Raw genomic sequence first — 14,417 nt, 5'->3', positions numbered from 1 at the left:
TTAGATATCACCATGCAGCCTTAAAATAAACAAATCTGCACAAGCCATTCATTTGGTGAAGTTCCAACTCATATTCTTTACGTTTTCTAAAGCTTCTAGATAATGAATAAATTGGCAAAATTTTCCAACAAAGTAAGTAATCCCACCAGAAAACGTATCAAAGTTTGTGATATTCTGGGGAACTAGCAAAATAGTCATCTGGTAAAGAGATGACTTAGAACACCCGTAAGAAAATATGCTCCCAATGGTTAAAAAGAGTATAATTTTATTTGACCATTGAAAATAAGTGTTTGAAAAAATAAGGCTTCTATAGTCTGATATTGTCAAGAGAAGCAACTAACCACTCATGGGGACTGAATATTGCTGTACCAAGGACACCAGCAGGAATTCTGCAGTTACCCGCCACCCCCCCCCCCCAACTTCATGTATACTGGATCACATTCCTGTTTCTGAGAATTCCCAAACAGGTATTCCCCCCACGTTTGTATTATTCACATCATCATGACTGCACAGAAGCATTTTCTTATTAGGCTTTAATCATCTAGGACTTTTGATTCATAACAAGGGGGAAAAAAAAAAAAACCAGCATGAAACATCTTGCCTAAAATGAACCCATAAAGAATTATCCAAACAAACCAGCCAACCTCAGGGGGATGCAAGGTAACTTCCTTGAAATGTTTCAATTATTTCGGGAATAATGTAGTTTGCCAATATGATAATTCCGGAAAGGCCTATTTTTTTTGTGCCTAGAGAAATGAAATGTGGAAACAGCAGTGGGTGGGTGTGGGAACACTGTTAACATAACCAACCCCATCCAAAAATTTTTAAAGTGAAAAACAACGAAATAAAGGCAGTGTCTTATCTGCTGGGGAGAATATAACACATAATGTCTGTGGCAGAGGTTGTGATTAAAAATTTTAAGCACAGTCCTTTTCATAACCTAAGAAACATTAGTTGGCTTGGTTATAAATACAATTCCCCAGGACATAGGGAGAGAATATGGGAGAGAGAGCTCTTAGTGCTGAGCCACCTCCCCAACTCCCAACGGGACCAGCCTTGGTCACCGTGGAGTAACTCACCAAACGCAAGAACTGCTAAGCATCTGGAAAACTTAAACAGAAAGCTCTTAATATTCTCACCATCTACCAGCTGAAGATGACTCATTCCATATCAACAACAATCACGGGAAAAGGAATGTCAAGGGTTTGAAAGCAGTCTATTCAAACCCTGCCAGTAATTTTACCACCATTAAACGTTCCCCAGTCCTTGCAAGAATGTATACCTACTGCTACTTCCCACAGCAAACCAGAAATCCACTGCAGTTGCCAGAAAAGGACCACCACATAGATCTTGGGGCAGCCCTGGGAGGAAGCAGAGTCCCAGGAGGCAGACTTCCTCATACGCCTGCAATAAACGTGAGCCCATCGGACAGGTGGCAGATGTACAAACTGTAGGTCAGACGCCTCTAGCTACTCTTAAGTCAGAGGACCAGGGACCTATGCAAAGGTGAGGGGAAGACATGATCTTGTTCAAGGAACAGATCTCAGCAGGACAAGTGTCATTTGCAGGAATGGGGTGAGAATCCATTTTAGATCACGCAACGTTGTCTTCATTGCACACAAAAACGGCTGTGAAATGCTTTATAAACCATCAACTGTAATGCATAGGTTGGTTGGTATTAACATGCAATCATCCATCACAGGCCTAACCATCTCAAATCACATTGGTGAAAATGCTCAACTATTTACGTTTCTGCTAGACCTTTTCTGTTTACATTACACCATTTATTCAATGAGAGCTCAAGTTATGTCTATGCAAGAGCCATTTTTCTCCAGCAACCAGCTTCCCTGGTCCTATTCCACAGGGCATTTGTGAGCCGAAAGGGAAGGGGTAGTATACCTTAAATAGTCTCTAATAGAGAATAAATTATAGAATAGTGTAAATATATGTGACACATTATGAAACAGTGAACTGTGGCATCTCTTCCAAAGGAGTTTAGACCAAGATGAATGGCAATCATTTCCTGAGTCTCCAACACAATTTATGACTGGCTATGATCAATTTCTGGAAAGAGTAGATATGAACTATATGTTTAAAGTCTATTCTTGTAAGAATCCATTTTCTCTTCTCTAAGCTATGCCACCCACTTTCTCACTGAAAGTGGAGCATGAGTCTGAAAGCCTCTGTGGCCTCAGAGCAGATGACACCACTCATCTGTGTAGGTGGCACATTACAGGGCTCACTGGAACTTGCTGCAGGAAGGAGATTGGGACCCTGCCATTCCCACCCCCTCTATCCTGGAACAGCTACTGAAGGCATCTGTTTCTGTCCTTTAATATCTTCAGTCTCCCATTAATATTCATGGAGAACACAAGGATAGTAAAAATAACAGTTAGGATGGGACTGAGGTCATCACTCTCTGCCAAAACATGTCAGTTCTTAAAACACTGATCAGTTACACAGAAACGTTGATCAGACAGAACTAAAGCCTGTGGTCACAGTCCCTCAGCCAGAGTAGACAACATTACCATTCACACTAAAGGCAATCATGACCTTTCATCCGAATGTCTGTGCTTTATATACAAGATGACGATGCCATTAAACTTCCCAGAAGACATACATCCCTACAAGCAACTGGACTAGGAATGGGGCATCCACACACACTCTTTTACCCATTCCTGGGAGTGCCTGTCTCCCCCCATCTGGCTGGCCAGAAGGAAAGGCCTCGGGTATAATTTAACTTCCTCTATGCTACGACAAATGTTCCAAATAGGAATCACAACCACAGACCTGGTTACAAGAGCTTCATGCTCAAACCAAGTGACCTTACTACACACCAATATTCATAAAAGAGAAGCTGTCAGATACATATGAGGCATCATGATAATGTCTGAGTGGATTTAGTATAGCCATGCATTTAGCAGATCACTCTAAAATCATATTGTACTTGCCTGTGAATGTACAGACTGTTTTGCCTGCGAAGTCTATTTTTAAATATTGGTACAAGGCACTTGCAGCTGTGTTTGAAAAGTAAAGGATAACATGTACTTGAGATTAAGCCTGTCATCCACAGAAACAATTTCTACTCTATCACATATAAATAACAGTAGCAACAAAGAGTCCACCAAAATGACAAAAGCAAAATCAACCTTTGTAAGAAAAAATCTTAATAGCCCATTTCCAAAATAATACTTTTTGAAGCTGATTTAGTATGAACAGTCCTAATTTTATTATTTCCCTATGTTAAAATGACTTTAAAAGATTTCACACACAACACATATGATGTACACAACATGCAACCATGCTTATGTTGAGTCACAAAATCATGCTAGGAGGCCAAGAGCAAGTGCTCCATGGGTATCTTCTAAGGTCAGGAAATTCATCAGCACCATGACAGACTAACAATCTACCCTAGGATTCATAAGCCCATCAGCCCCTATCTGAGTGGAAGGCCCCAAAACATACTGGAACACACTATGCATAAAGTATTCCTATTCCTTTCCTCTCTTTGTCAAGAACTAGATTTGGAAATAAGAGCAAAGAATTAGAAATCAAACATACAGCTACTGGAAGAAATACTGTCCTCAGAGCTGATACATTATTTGGAGGGAGAAGAGACCCAGGAAGGCATTAGAGCCACTAAACAGCTAAGAGTTTTGCAAAGCATTGGACTGTTCTTCCTTCATCACAAAAGCTTGTCATAGAACAAACACCACTCTTGTTTGGCTTTATGGCCTAGAAGGCTGCCTGTTCCTCACAAGAAATAAACACTTCTCAGTCTGAATTAATTGAAAAATGTTTTTGTTTCACAAAGTAGTAATAAGAACTTACATTTGAACTACTCTTTGGGGATAAAGAGTCTGGATTACTAAATGGTCAAAGAATCCTACTGGTTAGAAAAAGGCTAATGATGTTTCCACATGTAAGTTTTTTGGGTTTTTTGGTAAGATATAATTCTAGCCATGGATGAAATATTTATTGGTTATTACACTTTCACTTTTAATTCAAACACTTAGAAAAAGAGAAAACATAAAAGTGGCTTATTTAAGACTTTAGTCCCCTGTATTCAATCAGAACATTGCCAGTATCCCAGAGCACCTGAATCATGTGGATAAGCAATGGGATCAGAACTCACCATTTCTTGGGGCTCTGGGTGGCTCAGTCAGTTAAGCATCCAACTTCAGCTCAGGTCATGATCTCACAGTTCGTGAGTCTGAGCCCCACATCAGGGTCTCCACTGACAGTAAGGAGCCTGTTTGGGATTGTCTCTTTCCCTCTCTCTCTGCCCCTCCCCCTGTCTCTCTCTCTACAAAAATAAATAAGCTTTAAAAAAAAAAAAAAAGCAAGAAAGAAAGAAAGAAAAGAGCTCACAATTTCTTAATATCCTTGGCTCGAACAGCCATTACCAGAACGCTCCCTCAACATGCTCATGTCCTCGGACTTTATCACGACTCCAAAGAGACCGCATTCTCCCCTAGTTCATCTTCCACTCCCCAAGCACTGTTTCTCTCAATCCAGTGGAAAGCTCATGTTTCTTCAGATGCTTCTTCAGTTACTTCTCTACACAGTAAGCTTGGGTCCATTCAGCATCTGCCATCTGTGCTCTCTCGGAATGCTGAGCAATGCTAAAGCACATTAATAGCTCACTCTGAAGCCAGTACACATTTCAAGCCTCCAAGCTCACCTGGGTCCAAGGAGCCAAGATCACTATGGGTTCAGTGAATCACAGTGGTAAGAAGGAGGCCCTGGTTTCATGGTGGACATGCCAAACCTTCTCTAGGATCCTAACTCACCGTTCTCCGCCTTGTGACATTCACCTTTGCTTTCCTCTTCGTATTGTGATCTCTTCCCAGTAATCTCAAAGTTCTCCATTTTTACCTTTCTCAAAGGAAACTGTTTCTTTGCCCCTCTAAGGTTGTTAATTCCATCTATGCCTCACCTTCCCTTACTACTTCCTTTTATCTCCAAGCACTACAAATGATCCTCCCTGACCAAAACTACCTCTTCCAGAACCTTACATCCAACTGCCTGCCAAATAGGTTACCCTGGGTGTTCCAGTAAGGCCAGAAAATTCATCAAGTACCAAACTGAACTCTTCATCTTCTCCCCTGGACACCTTTACCTTACATATTCCCTGTCTGGGCTGTGGTACCACCACACTACAAACTCACCTGAGTGTCAACAGAGAAACCACTTTCACTCCTCTCGTACCCACAGCCAATCAGTCCAGGCTCATCATTGCTGCCTTGCAAGAATTCCTCATGTGTGTCCCCTCCCAACTATCCCAGCCATCACTGCCTTCCTCTGGCCCCTTGTCACCTTCATACTAACACTTGCAACAATCTCCTGCTTGGTCTCCACACCTCTGTCTCTCCAATCAATCTTACTCTTTGCTCCTAAGAAGGATTACTCCAAAATGCAGGTGTAGGAACTGATCAAAATCTGTCCAGAGTTCTTATTACTTAACAATAAGGCCCAAACTTTCATGAAGGTCCTCCATGATCTGACCTCTTATTCTATCTCTACTCTTATTTTTTCAATGTTTATTTATTTTGAGAAGGAAAGAGAGAGAGAGAGAGAGAAAGCAAGCAGGGGAGGGACAGAGAGAGAGGGAGAGACTCCCAAACAGGCTCCGCACCACCAGTGCAGAGCCCAATGCAGGACTCAGTCCCACGAATTGCGAGTTCAGGACCTGATCCAAAACCAAGAGTCAGATGCTTAACTGACTAAGCCAACCAGGCAACCCTCTACTCTCCTTTTTTTACATACCAGCACCCACCCTCCTCCTCTTTACCTCCTAAGATTTCTAATAACTGCATTTTCTTATTTTCTGTATTCTTCATATTCTGGCATCTAGGGAGAGAGATTCCTCCCAGAGTTAGCCAGTTGTTAAAGACAGCCCATGACTCTCTTGTGACTGTGACCTCTAGATGCAAACCAACCAATGCAGGGCCCATGGCCCCTCTGTCTGCCTCCTTTAGCAGACTCTCACACATGCAGCCACTCTCCCTTGCCCTAACCATCACCCCCCCGGCCAGGTACAGCCAGGTACTCAACAAAGAGGGGCAGTCTCTCCACCCTGGAGCCTCCTGAAAGTATTCATAAGTCTGCTTACCTTGCCTTACCCATTCCTTCCCATGGAAACCACAATGAAGACTTCTTGTCCATGCTTTCCCTCACTCCTTCTGCCTCCAGACTGATCCCGGTGCTTCCCCATGTGGCCCTGTCTGGCAATGCTGGGCCTACTTCTAGGGACCAGAGTATAAAAATTTCTCCCCCTATGACAGTCATTTCCATGTTTGTGTCTTACCATATGCGATTAAAACAAATCCTGAGTTAATTTTTAAAACAAGTTTCAACTACAAAACTATTTACAAGGCCCTGACTTCGCTGTGCTGTTGCAGGTCTCTGTGCATATAGCTGGTAAGTTGTATTCTTCCTATGAGAGCCAGTTTCTAGTGTGTCTTTCTACGTGAAGCCTTTTCTGACCCCGCCCCCCAGTGCCGAACCCCCCTCTTTGTGCCCCCACTGTACAATGTGTGTGGCTCCTACCCAAACATTTCTGCATCACCACAACTGAGTTATTTGCTTCAAACTCTCCTCCTTCCCTCTCCCCTCCAAAGCCAGGAAGTCAACTACACGGAGACTGGGCCATACTTATGCTTATCATGAGCACTGACCTTGCATACAATAAACAATCAATTCTTTATGAATTTAAATGTACATCAGTAGTGTCAGTACTGAATAGACCAGCTTTGCTGCTTTGAAATCGAGCACTCCAATTAAGAATTTCCAGCTAGAAGGAAAAAAGTTAATCAGTAATATCTTTAGACACAATTTATTCTCATTTAAACTGTACCCTGTCCAAAAAAAAAAAAAAAAAATACAAATAACATCTTAATCATGGCCCAACCAAACGAAATGACTTTGGAATTTATTTTCCTAAATATATTTGGCTAGGGGTGTGTGATATAAGCTTAGAATAAACAATACGGTACCTTTAAAAAAAAAAAATGAGAAGACAGTCTGATTCTGAACCAGGAAATTATGCTAATTTCCTTTTTATCTTCCTCCTTAAGATTCTTTTATAATTCACTCCAGTTAGGAAATGATACAAAGCACAGATCTAAACAAACTGATTTCTCTTCTCTTCCTTATGAAAGACAATTTAAAATTGGTTGAATTGGTTGCTTAGAATTCAAGGTAAGTACCTAGTCTGAGGCAGAGTATTTATGTCAATTTATAAAAGAACTATAGTAAAATTAACATTTAAAAATGAACAAACATTACTTTTTCAGGTGTTGATCATAAATATCTTGACATCTGGAGAAATCTCACTCAGACCGTTCGACTCTACTGCTTTCAGCAAGTGATGAGTTGCCATAACTTGTTCTATTTTATTTTGAGCACAAATACACAGACGAATTCCTTGGTCCACAGGGAAGGTGCTAGGTTGGGTTTACTTATGTCCTCAAAATAAAATAATTCTGGCCCTTCAAAAGCTACACAAGCAAAAAAGGTTGAGGCTTTGTTTATTTAGAGGTGCCTCTTGGAAATGCCTCAAGTTATGTAACAGCGTTCCAATTTTCCTACTCTCCTCAGATAATTGCCACCATCAATAAAAGGAAAAACGGCTTACCGTCCTTACTTCTTTAGGTGGAACTGCGAACCTAAGCAGGCCAGCTGTCATGCGTGGATGGACGCTCTAACCAACAAGCCTCCCCACAGAGGGGCAGCTAAAGTGGCGTCAAAAAGTAGCTGCAAGAGCCACCTTCCCTCTCAGCCCCAAGGTCAGCACAGTAAGTTATCAGTGTGTCTTGTCCACATGAAACACAGGTACACCAACTCACAAGGCTCACCTTGCTTAAGGCTAAAGGGTCTGGTCTTGCTTCTGGAAAGAAATTGGAGATTCTAGAGATGCAAAGCCACCTAATTCAGTCCCGAATGGACACTCTGGTTTCCAACTGCCTGGATTTGAATTTTGGTGGTAGAATTTCCTAGCTCGATGGCCTCTGCAAAGTTGCTAAACACCCTAAGCCTCAGTCTCTCATGTGTAAAACAGAGATGATAATACCTAGGTCATAGCCTTGTTGAAAAGCTTAAGGAGATACTTAATGTACAGTGCATAGCATGTTGACTGACACAATGACCAGTGTTCAGTTCCTACACACTCAGTAAGAGAGGATAAATTATATACCACTTATAAATCACCCAGGCTAAGTCTAGGCTGCAGCATTGGTTAAAGGAGGCTTCATTACTAAGACTGATGTTCCTACTTCTTCCTGTTACTTCAAGTTTTAAGCTCAGGTCACATCCTTGAATTAGCAAGCTAAGAACTACTGCTAAAAACTTTTTAAAGACTATTTTTTAAAGCACTCTTTAAAGATTCGCAGCAAAACTGAGAGGATGGTACAGAGATTTCCCACCCACCTCTGCCCCTACACATGCATAGCCTCTCCCATTACCAACACCTCCCCCCCACCAGAGTGGTACATCTGTTACAACTGATGAACCTACACCGACACATCATCACCCAAAGTCCATAGTTTACCTCAGAGTTCTCTTGGTCTTATACATTCTATGGGTTTGGACAATTGTATAACATACATCCATCATTATAGGGTCATACAGAGCAGTTTTGTTGCTCCAAAAGTCCTCTGGGCTCCACCTAATCATCCCTCTTCCCCTCCTCACTCCTGCCACATCACTGGTCTTTTGACTCTGTTGCCTTTTCCATAACGTCATATACTTCGAATTGTGCAGCATGTAGCCTTTTCACATTAGCTCTGTTCACTTAGTAAGATGCATTTAAGGTTTCTCCACATCTTCTCATAGCTTGGTAGCTGATTTCTTTTTAGCACTAAATAATATGCCATTGTCTGCATGCACCACAGCCTATCCATTCACTACTGAAGGACGTCTTGGTTGTGTCCATGTTTTGGCAGTTATGAATAAAGCTCCTATAAATCCCTGTGCATGTTTTTGCGTGGACATAAGTTTTCAACCCTTTTGGCTAACTACCAAGAAATGGATTGCTGGATTGTATGGTAAGAGTATGTTTAGTTTTATAAGAAACCTCCAAACTGTCTTCCCAATTGGCTGCACCATTTTGCATTCTCACCAGCAGGGAAAGACAGCTCCCGCTGTTGCTTCACATCTTCACCAGCATTTAGTGTTCTCGTTGTTTGGACTTTGGTCATTCCGACCGCTATGTAGAGCTGAAATTTTTATCATTTCATGGGGTTTTTTTCCTTCACATATTTCTCTTTATAAAACTGAGTGATCTTTAAGAATACTGAGAGGGTTAATAGATGTAATTCTTGTAGAAGGTACCTTAATCCTCCAGTTCTACCAGCGCTGTACTTTTCAGAGAAACCAGGGCCAGTCTTTTGCCTGAGAAGAGTTAACCTGAAGAAATCAGAGTTGAGAAATGGAGAGAGTGAGACTAAGTGCTGACTGACATCATTTGAGTCCTTGAGTCTAGCTAGCCGTTCCTAAAAGCTAGACTTACTCCTGTAACTTTTCAGTTATACGAGCCAATATATTCTTGGGAGCTATTTGGTTTCTGTTCCTTGCAACCCCCAAATTAGTCAGTAACAAAGCACTAAACTCCACACTTTTGTAATGACAAAACCACCAATTACAACAAAATGGTCACTTTTTAACATCTGTGAGCCTAATAAACTTTAATGTCACAACCACTAACCCTCACTGACAGATCTTTCCAGATTCTTTCTGATTTCTGCTTCTCCTCTCGTGGTACACCCTGGCTACCTTCTTTGCTCTTATAGTCTTCCTGTCATTTTCCCTGACCAATCTCTCTACCAACTACCTCTATACAAAGGATGGTCTAGAGGCACCAGAAAGGTGGCCATCCACCTAAGGCTGTGGCCAACAAGGTCCCCTTTCATCTGACCTTTGCCTTCTCAGCCCCACCCTACCACTTTATACCCTAGTTGAGGCCAGCCAACCTGTGAAGACGATGACAGGAACAAATCATTATTTAAAATCAGGAAATGTGGGTGTAGTTTGTGATGTGGCAATAGATAACTGGAATATTGGCCTAAGAGATACAATTTCCTGAGGGGAGATACACAGATTCAACCTAGAGGTAAGTACCACATTAACAAGTTGCTCAGTAGCAAAGTGTAATGCTTTCTACAAATCCTCCAAGCATCACAGTCCATTCTTGGTGTTGGCAACAATCATGGTGAAATGGGAAAAGACTAGACTCTGAGCCTAAAGACCAGAGTTCAGCCACTAAGACAACTGGAGAGTTAACAGTGGCTCCAGTTTCCCATTTAGTAAAACGGAGCATGTTATGAAGAATACATAGCACAAAACATGAGTATGGTGTGTAATGTTAACATTATTATTAAAATAGCTGTATGTGATATCTGATGTCTTGTTTGAGGGCATACCTTGGACCACAGGCACTCCTTTTCCTTATACACTATTCAATCATTACCGAAGGAACAGGAAGAATTTTAAAAATTCATTAACATATGTTAATTCTGCATTAATCACAGGCCCAATCTTTGAAAACTGTCCTACTTATTAAAAGGATTTATAGATCTGAATTCAATCTTTTTTTTTCCCCCTCAAAAAATGATCAGCTATTTAACATGTGATCTAGCTTGAAAAATGTACTATTTCATTCATTTCAGGGGTTCAACTATTATATATCGCCTTTGATTTTGCCCTTACAAAAATATTAATGAAAACAGTGGCATATAAGATACTGAGAGAAACCTGAATTAGGATAAAGATTTCAGGACTTACTTCTCTAGACTTGTTCTTATAAGTCTTTTTTTTTTTTTTTTAATTTTTTTTTTTTTTAATGTTTTTTTATTTATTTTTGGGACAGAGAGAGACAGAGCATGAACGGGGGAGGGGCAGAGAGAGAGGGAGACACAGAATCGGAAACAGGCTCCAGGCTCTGAGCCATCAGCCCAGAGCCTGACGCGGGGCTCGAACTCACGGACCGCGAGATCGTGACCTGGCTGAAGTCGGACGCTTAACCGACTGCGCCACCCAGGCGCCCCAAGTCTTTTTAATAATACGCATTTATGTAGCAGCTGGGAAGCACTGTATCATTTTATTATTCAGAATTTCTTCACTTCTTTAAAGAGTTTTCTACATTTTTGCTTAATAATGTATGTGAACATTCCAAATGGGAGCTTTAAAAAAAATCCTCCAAAATGCAATTTCCACAGGTTCATGGTCATTTCCCAGAGAAACATTAAAATTCATTTTAAGGCCTTCTCTAAACACCTACCTAAACTAAGAACCTACCTATTATTCTCTTGGTACAAAATCTCATCACGATTAGTAATTTTTTCCCACAATATGTTCCCCCAACCCCTCACCCTGTCTACATCATGAGAGCCAGGTAACCATTAGCTATTACTATTAGAATTTACATATGTAACCTCATTAAATCCTGGCAACCATATTTAGATGGTTATTTATACCCCATTTGTCAAAGTGGTAAATGAGATTTAAGGAATAGGAAGACATTTCCTAAAGTCTCACAGCTAATAAAGGCAAAGTCTGGACTTAGTTCCAAAGCTCTGTATTACTATCACAGAACTGCCTTAATAGAGCATCTTGTAGGTTAGTAAAATCCTCTAATAACAGCTAAAGGGATCACAATAAATGAAATACTTCAACACACTTATAACGTGACAAATCACTATGTTTAATGTGCTAGTAGGTTATTCGTTTTAAGGGGATCCAAACACTTTAGTCTTGTTTTTATTTTTTTTAATGTTTATTCACTTTTGAGAGGGTGAGAAAGAGAGGGAAAGAGAGGGAGAGGGAGAGGGAGGGAGAGGGAGGGAGAGGGAGGGAGAGGGAGGGAGAGAAAGAGAAGGGGAGGGAGAGGAAGGGAGGAGGAAAGAGAGAGAGCATAAGCAGGGGAGGAGCAGACAGAGAGAGGGAGACACAGAATCTGAAGTAGGCTCCAGGCTCTGAGACTGACGTGGGGCTTGAACCCACAAACCACGAGATCATGACCTGAGCTGAACTAAGATGCTTAACCAACTGAGCTACGTAGGTCCCCCTGCTTTACTCTTACTAAAGTGCTCTTATGAGCATTCTAGCCACACAGTTAGTGTAATAAAAATGCTACTTCTATCTCGAGAAGAAATAAGGTCAAACCTCCGACTTCAGGAGTCACATGGCAGAGCGGAGCCTGGTCCTGGTTCTACCTTCCACTCCAGTCCTGTTAGTGACTGGACCCCAGCCACACAGCCCACCCTACCATACCTCAGTTGGTCATCCACAGCACAATACCTCAGGTCCCACCGAGTAACACATCTTTACTTCTACGAAATCACCCGAAGATGGTTTTAAAAACAGCCTTTACCCATCAAATATTTTTATGATAATTAACTCCAATAACAAATTACATTGACCAAATCATCAAATCTAATTAATCTCAACTTCTAAAGTTACAACTCAACCTATTCTTCTGATTCTGAAAGTTTCACTCTAAGTTATGTAGAGTATAAAAATTAACACACACGTTATACATGTGTATGTGTATATATGTACACACAAATATATACACATACATACAGGAACACCTGTTCATACATTTCATAAACAGGGCATATGTTAAAGGTTTTGAAGACTGAAAAGCACAATACTATAACTAAGCAACACAAGTTTATTGAACCCATAGGCTTTTGAAACATTTCTAGTTCCAGAAATAGCCTAGATGGAAAAAACTATCTTTTGTGAAGAGTAGAACCCTGGGTCACAACCAACTCCTGTGTCAACGAATCAAGGGAGAAGGGCTATTCCTGATTCCCATCAGGATCCCCCAGCATCACAGTGGGGTCAGGCACACCACAAGATCAAAAATGAATAAATAAGTCCTTTCCACCCCCCCAACAATGACCTCCTCACACATGTAAACTATTATCACACAGGTGCATAATCTACAAGCACATCCCTGGGACGGTGCAGGGTCATCTTACATGGTTATCGCTTGCTTCAGTGGCAGAGTATGGTTCTAGCTCTTTGGAAAGCAGTCTGGAATTCTCCTGTGGGCAATTATTTCCATTGCCACTGGGGAAAGCTGTGTTTTCCAGCAGGAAATGTGAATTATGAGGATGAATGCTAAGTAATTGAGACTGCTCAGTGTGGGGTCCAGAGGAACAATGGGTGTAGGCAGGACACAGCTGAACATGAGCAAGCTATTTTTCAAAAGCCAATTATCTAACCAGCAGTTCTCCAACTTTTTGGTCTCAGGATTACTCTTAAAAATTATTAAAGAGCCAAATAACTTGTTTATGTGGATTATAGCTGTTGCCATTTATCTTATTAGAAATTAAAACCGAGAGGGGTGCCTGGGTGGCTCAGTCAGTTAAGCATCCGACTTCGGCTCAGGTCATGATCTTGCAGTTCATGAGTTTGAGCCTTGCATCAGGTTCTATGCTGACAGCGTGGAGCTTGGAGCCTGCTTCGGATTGTCTCTCTCTCTCTCTCTCTCTCTCTCTCTCTCTGTTCTCCTGTCTTTCTTTCTCTCTCTCTCAAAAATAAAGACTAAAAAATTTTTTTAAATTAAAACTGAGAAAATTTAAATCTACTAACTTATTTCAAAACAGTAAATCCACTGCATGTTACCATAAACATGTCTTATGGAAAATATCACTACAGTTTCCAAACCAAAGTGAGAAAATGGCATTATTTTATATTTCTGCAAATTGCTCTAATATCCTTCTTAATAGAAAATAGCCAGATTATCCTATCTGCTTCTTCATTTCATCTATTGCAATATCATATGTCACATCAGCTCTGGAATACTCCCATCTATACTCAGGACAGGATGAGAGTGGAAAAAGATAATAATGTCTACTATTATTACAAAAATTGTTTTGATCTCTTGGACTTAGAAGGTCTTCAGTTTCCTTTCACCTTCACTCTTTCCTTAAGTCTTCCGGAACATTTCTGCCTTGTACCAGTTTTGCTACAGAGAATGAAGAGCCCTCTACACCCACTTGTGCCAGAAAGTTAATGAGAGAATAGCAACCCTCAAATATCAAATGTCACAGTAGTGGTAGCCTCAGGACCCTAAAAGGATCGACATGTCTCCAAGGATAAAGTAAATCTCAAATACAAAGCTAAGGCATTTTGGTAGAACTTCTTCCCCACCAGAAATCACATGCATCTGACTTGGGCTCAGGTCATCATCTCATGGTTCATGGATTCACCCCTCAATGGGCTCTCTATCAGCGCAGAGCCCACTTCGGATCCTCTGTCTGTCTCTCTCACTCTCTCTCTCAAAAAGAATTAAGCACTTAAAAAAATGCATCTGTATTTCACAGGGGACAATTTGGAGTCAATCTAAATCCATTCATTCAATAACAGTGAACAAAACAAAATCCCTGCCCTCCGAGTTTATATCC

At 41.0% G+C, this 14,417-nt stretch overlaps 1 protein-coding gene across 7 annotated transcripts in view; it reads right to left on the bottom strand.

Annotated features, from left to right (window-relative positions):
• Window positions 1–14,417, bottom strand: part of CTTNBP2 (cortactin binding protein 2) — a 165,388-nt gene that overhangs the window by 99,046 nt on the left and 51,925 nt on the right. The window contains exon 2 of one of the 7 annotated variants that reach the window (XM_058724495.1): window positions 9,334–9,408. The exons of the other annotated variants lie outside the window; for them this stretch is intronic. The gene's annotated coding sequence lies outside the window, so the exon portion shown is untranslated. The remainder of the gene's footprint in view (window positions 1–9,333; window positions 9,409–14,417) is intronic. 7 annotated transcript variants of the gene reach the window in all.

This window comes from Neofelis nebulosa, chromosome 4, assembly GCF_028018385.1.
Source record: "Neofelis nebulosa isolate mNeoNeb1 chromosome 4, mNeoNeb1.pri, whole genome shotgun sequence".
Classification (NCBI taxonomy): domain Eukaryota; kingdom Metazoa; phylum Chordata; class Mammalia; order Carnivora; family Felidae; genus Neofelis; species Neofelis nebulosa.
This window is presented reverse-complemented; position numbering and strand designations above follow the sequence as displayed.